This window comes from Erpetoichthys calabaricus, chromosome 13 (assembly GCF_900747795.2).
Source record: "Erpetoichthys calabaricus chromosome 13, fErpCal1.3, whole genome shotgun sequence".
Lineage (NCBI taxonomy): Eukaryota > Metazoa > Chordata > Cladistia > Polypteriformes > Polypteridae > Erpetoichthys > Erpetoichthys calabaricus.
The window spans coordinates 113,082,748-113,097,407 of NC_041406.2; positions in this window are offsets into that span (position 1 = coordinate 113,082,748).

Consider the following 14,660-nt stretch of genomic DNA (forward strand, 5'->3'; position numbering starts at 1 on the left):
AGAAAAAAAAAAAAAAAAAAGAAAATAAGGGATGTATAATTATAATACCAGTCTCTTTAAACATGGATCCAGCGATCAGATCATAGGTCCTTCCCGTGCCTTGATAGAATACGGCTCTTTAATTTTAATTAACTTTCAAAAAAGTGTCGGAAACAGCTTCTTTAATTCTTTTTCAGCTTCTTCTTTGCTGAAGAAAATATAATGTCGATCTTGAACTTCCACTTTCAGTTTGGCAGGATACAAGAGGCTGTATTTGATATCGGCTTCCCGTAGAATCCTTTTATTGTCGATGTAGGATCTGCGTTTTGCAGCTGTTGATGGTGAGAAGTCGGGAAAAATACGAATAAGATTATTTTCGAATATAATCTCTTGCTTGTGTCTGAGAAGTGCCATCACATCAAGCTTACATCTTAGTTGCTCGAAGTGGACAATAAAAGACCTAGGTTTAAAGGCGCTTAGTATCTTTGTGCGATAAGCCGTGGCTATCTCATTGTCGAGTTTAAAGTCATCTCCAATTATTTTAGACAGTAATTCTACTGCAAATTTCACTGGGCTTGAGCTTTCTCGTTTCTCAGGTATACTCTCAATTCTTATATTATTTCTTCTGCACCCATCCTCCAGGGCTGCAAGTCTGTCTCCAAGTTTTTTGCATTCCGAGTTCGCAGCTGTGGCTTTTTCATCGGCGTTAGATGCCAGTTGGTCCGCTGTTTCCACTCGAGCCGTGAGTCCCTGCTTAACGTCTTCCAGCTGATCTGAAACGTCATTAATATGATCATCAAGCCTTTTCAGTTTGGAGTTAGTTTCTTCAATGTGTTCCACTAATTTCTCCAACATGCCTTTAAAGTTCACGTCGAAACGTTTAAATAGACGCGTTTCCTTATCTTTGTTATCCTTCTTGAGCTCAATGGCCATCTTCTTAAGATCATTTGTGTTATCTTTCTTAAGCTCATTCTTAAGCTCCTTCATGGCCGTAACCATGGCAGTTGACTGTGTAGCGATCATCTCTTTCTGTGTAGCGATCATCTCTTTCAGTTCGGACAGTTCGCTTCAGCTTTCGTGCTCCGCAAGTGAAAATGCAGCTCCTGTTACAGGCTCGCGATGAGTAGATGAGAGCACGTCCTGCAGAGCCCTTTCTAGTCTCGAATGATCCTCAGAAATCGGCGATCCCTCGCGACCTGTATCACTTGCGCCTTCGCTCCCATTTTCACTCTCGACTGGAGACGATACAATGGAGCGGGGTCCCAGGAATTCTGCGCACTCTTCTGCCTGTTCCAGGTCAGTCTCCGTGAGGCCATACCTTACACTTGCACTCAGGCCAGAAGTCTGTCCGGACTTTGATGCAGCTTTAAGTTTCTTTTCCGGTTCCTTCTGACTTTTCTTCTTGTTACTCATGCTTGTATATTGTAGTGGAAGTTCCTTGGTCGGGTTAAATACAGGATACCTCTAAATAATATGAAATACGTGGGAAAATAAAGCCGCTGCTAGCGGAGCTCTGCTTCAGACGTCCATCTCCTATAAACGGACGAAACCAACTCCCTTTCCTTTTAACAACACTCAATAAGCATTTGGGAACTGAGGACACTAACTGTTGAAGCTGTGTAGGTGGAATTCTTTCCCATTCTTGCTTGATGTACAACTTCAGTTGCTCAACAGTCCGGGGTCTCCGTTGTCGTATTTTGCGCTTCATAATGCGCCACACATTTTCAATGGGAGACAGGTCTGGACTGCAGGCAGGCCAGTCTAGTACCCGCACTCTTTTACTACAAAGCCACGCTGTTGTAACCCATGCAGAATGTGGCTTTGCATTGTCCTGCTGAAATAAGCAGGGACGTCCCTGAAAAAGACGTCGCTTGGATGGCAGCATATGTTGCTCCAAAACCTGTATGTACCTTTTAGCATTAATGGTGCCTTCACAGATGTGCAAGTTACCCATGCCATGGGCACTAACACACCCCCATACCATCACAGATGATGGCTTTTGAACTTTGCGCTTATTACAATCTGGATGGTCCTTTTCCTCTTTGGCCCAGATGACACGACGTCCATGATTTCCAAAAACAATTTGAAATGTGGACTCGTCAGACCACAGCACACTTTTCCACTTTGCGTCAGTCCATCTCAGATGAGCTCGGGCCCAGAGAAGCCGGCGGCGTTTCTGGGTGTTGTTGATATATGGCTTTTGCTTTGCATGGTTTTAACTTGCACTTGTAGATGTAGCGACGAACTGTGTTAACTGGCAGTGGTTTTCTGAAGTATTCCTGAGCCCACGTGGTAATATCCTTTACAGAATGATGTCGGTTTTTAATGCAGTGCCGCCTGAGGGATCGAAGGTCATGGGCATCCAGTGTTGGTATTCGGACTTGCCGCTTACATGCAGAGATTTCTATAGATTCTCTGAATCTTTTGATGATATTATGGACAGTAGATGATGAAATCCCTAGATTCCTTGCAATTGTACGTTGAGAAACATTGTTCTTAAACTGCTGGACTATTTGCCCACGCAGTTGTTCACAAAGTGGTGAACCTCGCCCCATCCTTGCTTGTGAATGACTGAGCCTTTTGGGGATGCTCCTTTTATACCCAATCATGACAAACACCTGTTTCCAATTAACCTGTTCACCTGTGGAATGTTCTAAACAGGTGTTTTTTGAACATTCCTCAACTTTCCCAGTCTTTTGCTGCCCCTGTCCCTTTTGCTGCCCCTTTTTTGGAATGTGTTGCAGGCATCAAATTCAAAATGAGTAAAGATTTGCAAAACAACAATAAAGTTTATCAGTTTGAACATTCGATATCTTGTCTACGTAGTGTATTCAATTGAATATAGGTTGAAAAAGATTTGCAAATCATTGCATTCTGTTTTTATTTACGTTTTACACAACATCCCAACTTCATTGCAATTGGGGTTGTAGATGGCAAATAGTTTAAACGATTCTGGCAAATCTTTCAGAATCATTACAATCAGCAGACCATCACTTAATGTTTCTCCAGTATTTCTCAGTGCTGTAATGGACGTTTCTACACATATGATATCGTCTGTCACACTCTTATTTGCAGCTTTTTTCAGAGATGTTAACTCGGTATATAAACTAATTATCCGTGGCTTCCTTTACCAGAAAAATAGCCCATCATTATTTTAAGTGCTTTTTTACCATCTTCTGCTGCATCTCTCATAATCAAAGAAAACTTTTGTCATCTAGAAATTGAATTAACTCAGCATAAGCTTCCTCATTCTTACTTTTGTCTTTGTACTCATCTGCATCGGCCAGTGGCTCAGACAAGATGGTTTCTTTGAAATTCATCAACCGCAGATGTCCTAAGAATTTTGTCTCCCATAGTTTGTAATTCTTCTCAACTCTGTCAAAACAATGGCTACTTCATTGGCCTCCCGATTCCCTCCTGGGCCCATAACCTGTTGCCATCTCCATTATACATTCTTCTTCTTCTTTCGGCTGCTCCCGTTAGGGGTTGCCACAGCGGATCGTCTTCTTCCATATCCTTCTGTACTCTGCATCTTTCTCTGTTAAACCCATCACCTGCATGTCTTCTCTCACCACATCCATAAACCTTCACTTAGGCCTTCCTCTTTTCCTCTTCCCTGGCAACTCTATTCTTAACATCTTTCTCCCGAATTTACTCAGCATCATTCCTCTTCACATGACCAAACCAATGCAATCTCGCCTCTCTGACTTTGTCTCCCAACCATCCAACTTGAGCTGACCCTCTAATGTACTCATTTCTAATCCTGTCCATCCTCGTCACACCCAATACAAATCTTAGCATCTTTAACTCTGCCACCTCCAGCTCAGTCTCCTGCTTTCTGGTCAGTGCCATCGTCTCCAACCCATATAACATAGCTGGTCTCACTACCGTCCTGTAGACCTTCCCTTTCACTCTTGCTGATACCCGTCTGTCACAAATTACTCCTGACACTCTTCTCCACCCATTCCACCCTGCCTGCACTCTCTTTTTCACCTCTCTTCCACACTCCCCATTACTCTGTACTGTTGACCCCAAGTATTTAAACTCATCCACCTTCACCAACTCTACTCCTTGCATCCTCACCATTCCACTGATGTCCCTCTCATTTACACACATGTATTCTGTCTTGTTCCTACTGACCTTCATTCCTCTCCTCTCCAGAGCATATCTCCACCTTTCCAGGATCTCCTCAACCTGCTCCCTACTATCGCTACAGATCACAATGTCATCAGCAAACATCATAGTCCACGGGGACTCCTGTCTAATCTTGTCTGTCAACCTGTCCATCACCATTGCAAATAAGAAAGGGCTCAGAGCTGATCCCTGATGTAATCCCACCTCCACCTTGAATGCATCCGTTACTCCTACCGCAGACTTCACCACGGTCACACTTCCCTCGTGCATATCCTCTACAACTCTTGCATACTTCTCTGCCACTCCCGACTTCCTCATACAAGACCACAGCTCCTCTTGAGGCACCCTGTCATATGCTTTCTCCAGATCCACAAAGACGCAATGCAACTCCTTCTGGCATCTGTGGTGCTCTTTCTTGGCATGAAACCATACTGCTGCTCACTAATTATCACCTCACTTCTTAACCTAGCTTCCTCTACTCTTTCCCATAACTTCATGCTGTGGCTCATCAATTTTATTCCCCTGTAGTTACTGCAGTGCTGCACATCCCTCTTATTCTTAAATATCGGCACCAGTACACTTCTTCTCCACTCCTCAGGCATCCTCTCACTTTCCAAGATTCTAGATCTCTCTGACTATCCCATTTCTTCTTCGCCATCCTCTTCCTCTGTATACTCTCCTGTACTTCCCCATTCCACCACCAGGTTTCCTTTTCCTCCTTCCTCTATCCAGATGCCACACCAAGCACCCTTCTTGCTGTCACCCTTACTACATCTGCTGTAGTTGCCCAACTGTCTGGTAACTCTTCACTGCCATCCAGTGCCTGTCTCACCTCCTCCTGAAACTCAACCTTGCAGTCTTCCTTTTTCAACTTCCACTATTTGATCCTTGGCTCTGCCCTCATTCTCTTCCTCTTCTTGATCTCCAATGTCATCCTACAGACCACCATCCTATGCTGCTTAACTACACTTTTCCCTGCCACCACTTTGCAGTCTTTAATCTCCTTCAGATTGACTCTTCTGCATAGGATATTATCTACCTGTGTGCATCTTCCTCCACTCTTGTACGTCACCCTATTCTTAAAATACGTATTCACCGCAGCCATGTCCATCCTTCCATCCTTTTGGTAAAATCCACTATCCTCCGACCTTCTTCATTCCTGTCCTTGACACCATACCTAACCATCACCTCCTCGTCTCCACTGTTCCATTCACCAACATGCCCATTGAAATCCGCTCCAATCACCACTTTCTGTCCTTTGGGTACACTGCTCATCACTTCATCCAACTCACTCCAAAAATCTTCTCTCTCACCCATTGCACACCCAACTTGTGGGGCATATGCACTAACAACATTCATCATCACACCTCCAATTTCCAGCTTTATAATCATTATTATCATATCTGCTAACTCTCTCCCCTTACCAGTTATACTGCCAACATTCAAAGTTCCTACCCTCAGTTCCACTCTCTTTACCTTCCTCCTCTTCTCCTGCCTCCGGACATGTCTCCCCCTTCTTCTTCTCCTTCTTTGGCCAACAGTAGCCCAATTTCCGCCAGTACCCTGTTGGCTAACAGTACTGGTGGTGGTCGTTGTTAACCCGGGGCTCGACCGATCCAGTATGAAAATTTGTATTATTGTCCGCATATTGATTTGGAAGAATTTTACACCGGATGCCCTTCCTGACGTAACCCTCCCCATTTATCTGAGCTTAGGACCGGCATGAAGAATCACACTGGTTTGTGCATCCCCTGTGGCTGGGTTCATCTCCATTATACATTAAGGGTGGGATAACCGGCTTATATAAATACTTTAATATAAATGTAATTTTGGAGGAAAAACAACACGTACACGCAGTGCTTTTCTTGTTATTCAAAAAAAAAACTTCATTTTCATTTCCATTATTAACACAGATATTATGTGACCATGAGAGCCCAATGCCCTGTTCTATACTACCACAGAAAAAAAAACTCCAACCAATACCTCAATAATGTCTCTTATTCATATCACTGCAGAGAAGTGCACTCATGCTGCATATTTTTGGCACAAAGATACACCATCATGCTAAATTCTGTATTTTCTCCACAAGAAAACTCAGTCCACAGCAAGTCATCACAGCCAAACTTGCCATTACCTCGCATTCTTATCCTAGTTGAGAATATGCATATGTTTGGTGATTTTCTTTTTTGTTTTTTACTAGTGATCTTTATTTAAATACCAAATGACAGGCAAAATTTGTTGAATTAGTGCATGAAAACAGTTCCAGACATAAATTTCCCTGGAAATGAAATACAATTTATTTTATCATTTTTTTGCAAAGCAAATTCAGTTTTGTACAAATCATTTCACTCGCCACTAATGTTTACTTTAGAATTACATTAATGAATTCTTTTGACGGTGGCGCAGTGGTAGCACTGCTGCCTCGCAGTTAGGAGACCCGGGTTCACTTCCCGGGTCCTCCCTTCGTGGAGTTTGCATGTTCTCCCTGTGTCTGCGTGGGTTTCTTCCGGGCACTCTGGTTTCCTTCCACAGTTCAAAGACATGCCAGTTAGGTAGATTGGCAATTCTAAATTGGCCCTAGTGTTTGTGTGTGTCCTGCGGTGGGTTGGCACCCTGCCTGGGATTGGTTTCCTGCCTTGTGCCCTGTGTTGGCTGGGATTGGCTCCAGCAGACCCCTGTGACCCTGTGTTCAGATTCAGCAGGTTGGAGGATGGATGGATTCTTTTGACAAATTTTGAAAAAATTGTGAAGAGAATTTGATTTTTTCTAATCTGCATTAATATAGAACATCAATTTCATGTGAAGCATTAGATTGGGATACTTCCAGATGAAGAAAATAAGCTTTCATATCAGTAGTGTGCTATAGGACATCACAACAGATTTTTCATAGCACACTTCTATCCAACCTTGCATTACTGCAAAAAATGCTGTTGAAGCGAGGCTACCCAAGAGATATTTTGGTCCAAAATGATTTGAGAGTACAACATTCACAGAACATCGAATCCTGCAATACAAGTTGCTTGATGGCATCACTCACAGGTTGGATCTTGCACTATATATCCATCCATCCATCCATTTTCCAACCCGCTGAATCCGAACACAGGGTCACGGGGTTCTGCTGGAGCCAATCCCAGCCAACACAGGGCACAAGGCAGGAAACAATCCTGGGCAGGGTGCCAACCCACCGCAGGACACACACAAACACACCCACACACCCACCACACACTAGGGCCAATTTAGAATCGCCAATCCACCTAACCTGCATGTCTTTGGACTGTGGGAGGAAACCGGAGCCCCCGGAGGAAACCCACGCAGACACGGGGAGAACATGCAAACTCCACGCAGGGAGGACCCGGGAATCGAACCCAGGTCCCCAGATCTCCCAACTGCGAGGCAGCAGCGCTACCCACTGCGCCACCGTGCCGCCCCCTGCACTATATATGTTTTACACAATTTCAGACACAATTGTAGCGGGGCCACATAGTGTTAAATGTCAGTACTGCGTGCGTCTCGTTTCATTGTCCCGTTTACTGTTTATGTGCATCAGTTAATGCCGTCCCCGTAAAAAGGGGACGGATGATAGAAGGAGACCACAGCCACAAACCTGGAAAACACCTGTTTACAATCATTCAATCACAGCCGTCACAGGATTATTTAAGCCAGCAGGAGGAGAAGGAAGAGAGAGGAGAGAAGGAGATTTTTCTTTCACGACCACGAACCAACGGTACCAGTTATTGTCCACATCGCGCTTGCCAATCCAGTTTGTTTTTCCATCTGCCGGATTTATTTCAAGGACCTCACCACGAAAGACCCCGGGGTAGGACTTAATCATCCACCATACACACGAGGATTCACGGTGAGGCTGTTCCATTTTTTCCGGGGAGATTCAAACAACTCAATATCACTAATTCAGTCATCCGCTTTCAGGACAGTTTCATTATTACCGGACTCACGTTCTCATTCATTTTCAGTTTATCATTCATTGTTGTTTTCGTGTTGTGTGTTTATTTGTTACAGGGACAAAGGAGGGTTTTTGTTGTATATATTTGGTGGTGTTTTGTTATTGCTGGGGTGGAGGGATATTTGTATTTATATATGTTTCTATTTTTTACATGTCTTGTTTTACTTAATACATATAATCTGTTTAATTTTACATCCTGTTTTTGTGCTCATATTTTTCACCGTCGATTGTGGGGGGGAAAAGTTTAATTGGTAAGAAGTACGGCTTGATAGTTAGATTATTTCTCAGTTAATTATCCAGGCCACTGGTCTTGGAGGTGTAGCTGCCGGCTGGGTAAAAGGGGTCGGCCGTTACACAATGAATGTGAACTTTAATTAAACACTTTTAGTTAAATTATGACTTAATTGGCACATATTGCTCTAGATTGTTTTTTATGAATGGCTGAGTTCCTTTCTTTGTTGTACATTTTAATTGAGTGATTCCTTTCCCAATGTTAACTAAGATCAACAAAGTCTAAATTGCTTGAAATTGGTTAATATACTCTGGAGATGCTTTCTGAATCTCCATCCAAGCTAACTGCTATCACCTCAAAAATAGATACAGTATACTGTTGGTGAAATGTAAGGGAAGATGAGTAACATACTTTAGGAAAAGTTTCTGGTTTTGCCACTTGACAGAGTTTATTTTTTGTTTTCTCTATACAAACTCTTAAATGAACAAAATGACAGTGGTGCCTCACACTTCAAACTTAATTTGTTTCAAGAGACTGTTTGAACTCTGAATTGCTCAAAGTCTGAATCAATATTCCCCATTAGAAATAATGGAAAGTGCATTAATCTTGTGACAAAAGCTGCTCTACTGTACCAGCGCTCACCCGCACACACAGACGCAGGAGGCACACTGATAAAACAAATAAATGTTATATTTTTCTTTTCTTCGCTTGTGGCCAATGACTTCCTTGTTCCCACAGGCACAACACAGTCCCAAATAAGCACAAGCCCACACAATTCTTCTTCTCTTTCTCTTACTCTTTTTCTTTTCTCCACCACTCCTCTCTGGCAAGCTTCATCCACTACCACCCGACTCTGGCTCTCGGAGTGGTGGCTTCTGACTTCTTTTATAGCCCACCCGGAAGTGTTCCAGGTGTTTGACGAACTGCTGTGCCCCCTGTCGGCACCCCTGGATCCAAACAAGGTTGTAGAGAACTCCATCTCCCATGGAGCCCTGCGGAAATCCAAGGCACCACTGCCACCCAGGGGGGCTGCCATCTAGCGTTCCGGGGGAGGTTCTGTTCAGTACCTGCTTGTTCCCCATATAAAGAAGAGGTGTCCTGGCCAGGCAAGGGCCACAATCTGTTCTCAGACCCCAAACAATACCCAATTCAATAAACTTAAATGTCAAATACACATAATTTAAAGTAAAAATATCACAATTCAATGTCCAAAATAATAGATAAAAACATGAAAACATTACATAAAATGCACAAGTACTGTATAATAAAATAAAAATTTTATTTCCTGGACTTTACAGTAGGGAGGAGGGCTGACATCCCAAAAGGTCGTTGGAGAGGAAGATAATAGTTACTTTTTTTTCACCTTCCGTAAACATGCTTCGTGATAGGTTCCTTTTTCACCACAATCGTGTGGTACTACAACCTTCCTCTTAATCTTCATTCTTCCACAGTCTTCTTGGATGCCTTGTTTAATAGAATGGGGTGACATATATAACCAAACACATCAAAATAAAGCAAAAAATAGCACTGAAAACACACGAGAGTAACGCAAGAGATGCTTTCACAGCAAGAGCGAGAGACGACTTGGGCGCACAACAGATGAAGTTTACGCTCACTGTGTAAGCGCCATCCTTTGCTGCATTTTTTTCACTTCGCTCACAGCTCGAACTTAGAAGCATCATTTGAACTCCGGATCAAATTTCTCTCGAAATTAGCGTTTGAACTCCAGAATGTTTGAAGTTAGAATCGTTCGATGTACGAGGCTCCACTATGCTGTGTATATCTGTGGCAAAGGTGTACACTTTGGTATTAACTTGAGAATCTATGTTTAGATTATTATTAATTACTCTGTTGATGGCTGTTCTTACTTTTTCTGAAAGGAAGTTCAGCTTGCCTGACTTTGATTGCACTTCTTCTCCAGTTAGTAATACCATTAGAGTCATACATTTTTTTTTAACCCACTATGTGTTATGTCAGATGTAAGTTCTCAAATTGGCTTGAGTGGACCTTAGCACATTCATTTTCTGCCTTAAGTTTGATTTCCAGTTGCTGACTTTAAATAGCCTTCTTTTTTTTATATTTTTATTTTATTAATTTTCATTGTAATCATTCCATACAAACAGATCAATTTATAACCCAACAAAATTGAAGACAAATCAAACCCCACCCCCTAGCTTAGCTAAAGGAAAATTGCTTAAGGCTTTTTAATAAGGCAACATTAAACAAAAGAAAGGGAGAAGTAAATATATATGTAAATAAGAGATGGAGAAGGGAGTTAAATGCGGTAATAGTTATTTCTCTTATTCTAAAATAATATTGATTAAATCCTGCCAGGTTTTGAAAAAATGTTGCACAGATCCTCTAACTGAGAATTTGATTTTTTCCAATTTCAAATAATATAAAACATCGGTTTCCCACTGACTTATAAGAGGAGAGTTAGGATTCTTCCAATTTAACAAAATAAGTCTGTGTGCCAAAAGTGCAGTGAATGCAATCACCGTTTGCTTGTCCTTCTCCAATTCAAGTCCACCTGGAAGAACACCAAACACAGCTGTTAGTGGGTTAGGAGGGATTGTGACCCCAAGGCTGTCTGAAAGGCACTTAAAAATTTTTGTCCAAAGTGATGTTAGTTTGGTGCAGACCCAGAACATGTGACCCAGTGAGGCAGGAGCTTGGTTGCAGCGCTCGCAGGTTGGATCCTGGCCTGGAAACATTTTGGACAGTTTTAAGCGAGACAGATGAGCTCGATATATAATTTTTAGTTGAATAATTCTATGCTTTGCGCATATGGAGCTCGAGTGAATTCTCTGCTTTGCTACCTTCCACTCCTTTTCTGATATATTGATTAAGAGATCTTCTTCCCAATGTCCTCTTGGATCTTTGAAAGGTAGGGACTCTAATAGGATTTTATATATTGCGGAAATAGTGTTTATTTCCTTGAAATTGAGCAGTATTTTTTCCAGCAATGTGGAGGGTGCAAGGTGGGGGAAATCGGGCAATTTCTGTTTAACAAAATTTCTAATTTGAAGATAGTAAAAGAAATGTGTAGCTGGGAGGTTGAATTTTGAACTTAATTGTTCAAAAGATATAAATATGTTGTCTATATAAAGATCTCTGAGCATTTTAATCCCAAAACTTTTCCAGGTATTAAAAACTGGATATACTTGCGAAGGTTGAAAGAGGTGGTTCTCTTGCAGAGGTGCCACTGATAAAAGATTTTCCATCTTAAAATGCTTTCTAATTTGGTTCCATATTCTGAGTGAGTAAAGCACAATTGGGTTATTAGTATATTTGCGACAACTTTCATTTATTGGAGAGCAGAGCAGGGAATATAAAGAAGTACTACAGGATTTTACTTCTATTGCGGACCAAGCCTGTGTATGTTCATTTATTTGTGTCCAGGTTTTTATGGCTTGTATGTTTGCTGCCCAGTAATAAAACTGAAAATTAGGTAAAGCCATGCCACCTTCTGCCTGAGGTCTTTGTAGGGTCGCTCTTCGGATACGTGGGTGTTTTGAGTTCCAAATGAATGAGGTTATGGTTGAATATAACTGTTTAAAAAACGATTTATTGTTTAAATAGCCTTCTAACAAAATGAGAGTAACAGCTAGATGTTATTAGCAACAGATCTGGAGATGCACATGGCTTTCAAGGCATAAGATAGAGCAAGCAGGTTTCTAAATAGACTGTGGATTGCTATCAAAATAGTCAAAAAGGAATTGCCAGTCATCTATCTATCTATCTATCTATCTATCTATCTATCTATCTATCTATCTATCTATCTATCTATCTATCTATCTATCTATCTATCTATCTATCTATCTATCTATCTATCTATCTATCTATCTATCTATCTATCTATCTATCTATCTATTATCAAGAGCATAATAATTCAATGAAGAAAATATTCCTAAGACTGAGAATTCAATCAAGTTATGGAAAACTATAAGTCGGTACCAGGAAACAGAAGCTAAAGCACTACACCAACACTGGTTCACAGTTCAAATCCATAATCTCAGGCAAAGGTCTAATAATACAATGCTGGAATTTATACGCAAATCTCTGTGGCACAAATCATAGTACTTCTTGGGAGGCGATGCCTAGCAACCATGTGAAGCTTCTCAAACCAGCAATGTTATATAAAACACACATATGAAAGTGAAGCTTGTAAATTCAGCATTCGTATAGTTGAACTCTCATCAAAGGAAAAAATTTTCAGAGGCAAAAAAAAAATCACTATCATCCACTGGGGTTTCCAGTTCTTATCACTCCACTCAATTGTCATAAAAATGCTATTTAGACAAATGTTATGTTTGCAGCACTAAGAAATGTTTTCAGAGTTCCTTCAGCGCCCCTCCCAGTGGTTCCGAATATTCTGTATGTTGCCTGTTGCACTAATGCCTTCCTACAACTCTGTATGCACTCATCATCACTTGCATGATCCTTCTCTACACCCTTCATTTCCACCACTGACCTAAGCACACTCGGACTGAAACTGACTGCTTCTTTGCTGTTTCTCCCCTTGGAGTTTGGCACCTGGATGCTGAACAAAGAAAACTGGCTCCCACTCAGGAAATGTTCCTAACATGACAACAGAGGCTACTGATGACATTAAAGGAACATGTGGTCTGATGACATTAAAGGAACATGTTGACTTGTACAAGCCCTTAACTGTCCAGAGAGATGTTACTGTATACTGCACCTGTGTCCCTGACAATTCTCATAACATTCACACTGAAGTTCCTGCCTTTCTAAATATGGTACCAAATTCTTTCTAAAGTTCTGTTTTTCCTCTATTTGTTGATATCTTAGCTTCTCTTGATTGTGCCTAATACACTATAGTTTTGCCATAACACTACAAGAATCAAATGGGGAGAGTAGAGAGCTTCTATATACATATATACAGTATATCCTTTAATTCCTGCAAATTGTGAGGTGGGGCTTCCATGGATCGGACTTGTTTTTCCAGCAAATCCCACAGATGCTTAATTAGATTGAGATCTAGGGAACTGGGAGGCCGTCAACACCTCTTGAACTCTTTTCATATTCTTCAAACTATTCCCGAACAATTTTTGCAGTGTAGTAGGGTGCATTACCCTGCTGAAAGAGGCCATTGCCACCGGGGAATACCATTGCCATGAAGAACTGTATGTGGTCTACAAGAATCGTTTGGAAGGTGGTACATGTCAAATTAGCATTTACAAGAATATCAAGACCCAATGTGTCCTAGCAAAACATTACCCAGAGCATCACACTGTTTGCCTTCTTCCTGTTGTCATCTGTTTCCCATGTAAACGATGCAAGCGCATTTGGCTCTCCACATGATCTAAAAGAAAACATGATTAATCTGATCAGGCCACCTCCTTCCATTGCTCCATTGTCCAGTTCTGATGCTCACGTGTTGATTGTAGGTGCTTTCAGCAGTGGACAGTCACTATTACCAAATGTTTGTATAAAAATATTATTCCACCCTGGCATTCCTCTGCAATTTGTTACAAACTGAAGATAACATTTTGCTGGAATAGATTTGTGTAAACAAATCCAAACAAAACCACTACTGTTCTAAGCTTATCAGCCTGCTCAGTGGAACAATCTAATGGTACTATTAAAAATAAACTATCTTAAGACTGCACAGAGAGTGGACTACATGGTCCACGGTCCCTATGGATCTTATTGCATCCTTTAAGGATTCCTTAATTGTCATCTCTTTCATCAAATTGGATGTGCTGTTCAGCTCCACTAACATGCTGGACCTGTTGTTGTTCTTTTCTGTTGAAGTCTCCTTTAGCAATACCATCTGAGCAGCTGTGAGCTGGACAGTAGCAGATTGGCAGATTTACTCAGGACCTTAAAAACAAACTGTCGTAGCTACCATAAGCAAAAGCAGTACTGACTGTCCCCAGATACCCCATCTAAGTAAAAGCACGATCACAGAGTGTGGGCACAAATGGAAGGCAATTTGCTACAAAGTCAGACTTACTGTCATTGGCAGTAGGGTCCACTAAATGGGACTGGATGCTTTTTATTAAATAGTTACTCAGAAATAACACATCAGACTTTTTGCAAACAAGCTATCTGAAAAGACAAAACGTTTTCACTGAGCGCTAGAATATGTTATTCGACTACAAAGAATTAGTTACAGAAAAAATGAAAAGCACAGAATTCTGTTAAAATGTTTACCAAAGCCAGAAATTGGCCTCTGATCGGGGTTCAATTGGAATGGGTGGTCTGAAGTACTTCCTCGGATTTCCACATTGACAGCTGCTATTTGAACAAACAAGAATCATTCGGAATGGCCTTTCCTTGCTGAGCAAGCCGGTGAAAGGTAACGGTTGGAATAAAGCACTGTTAGAA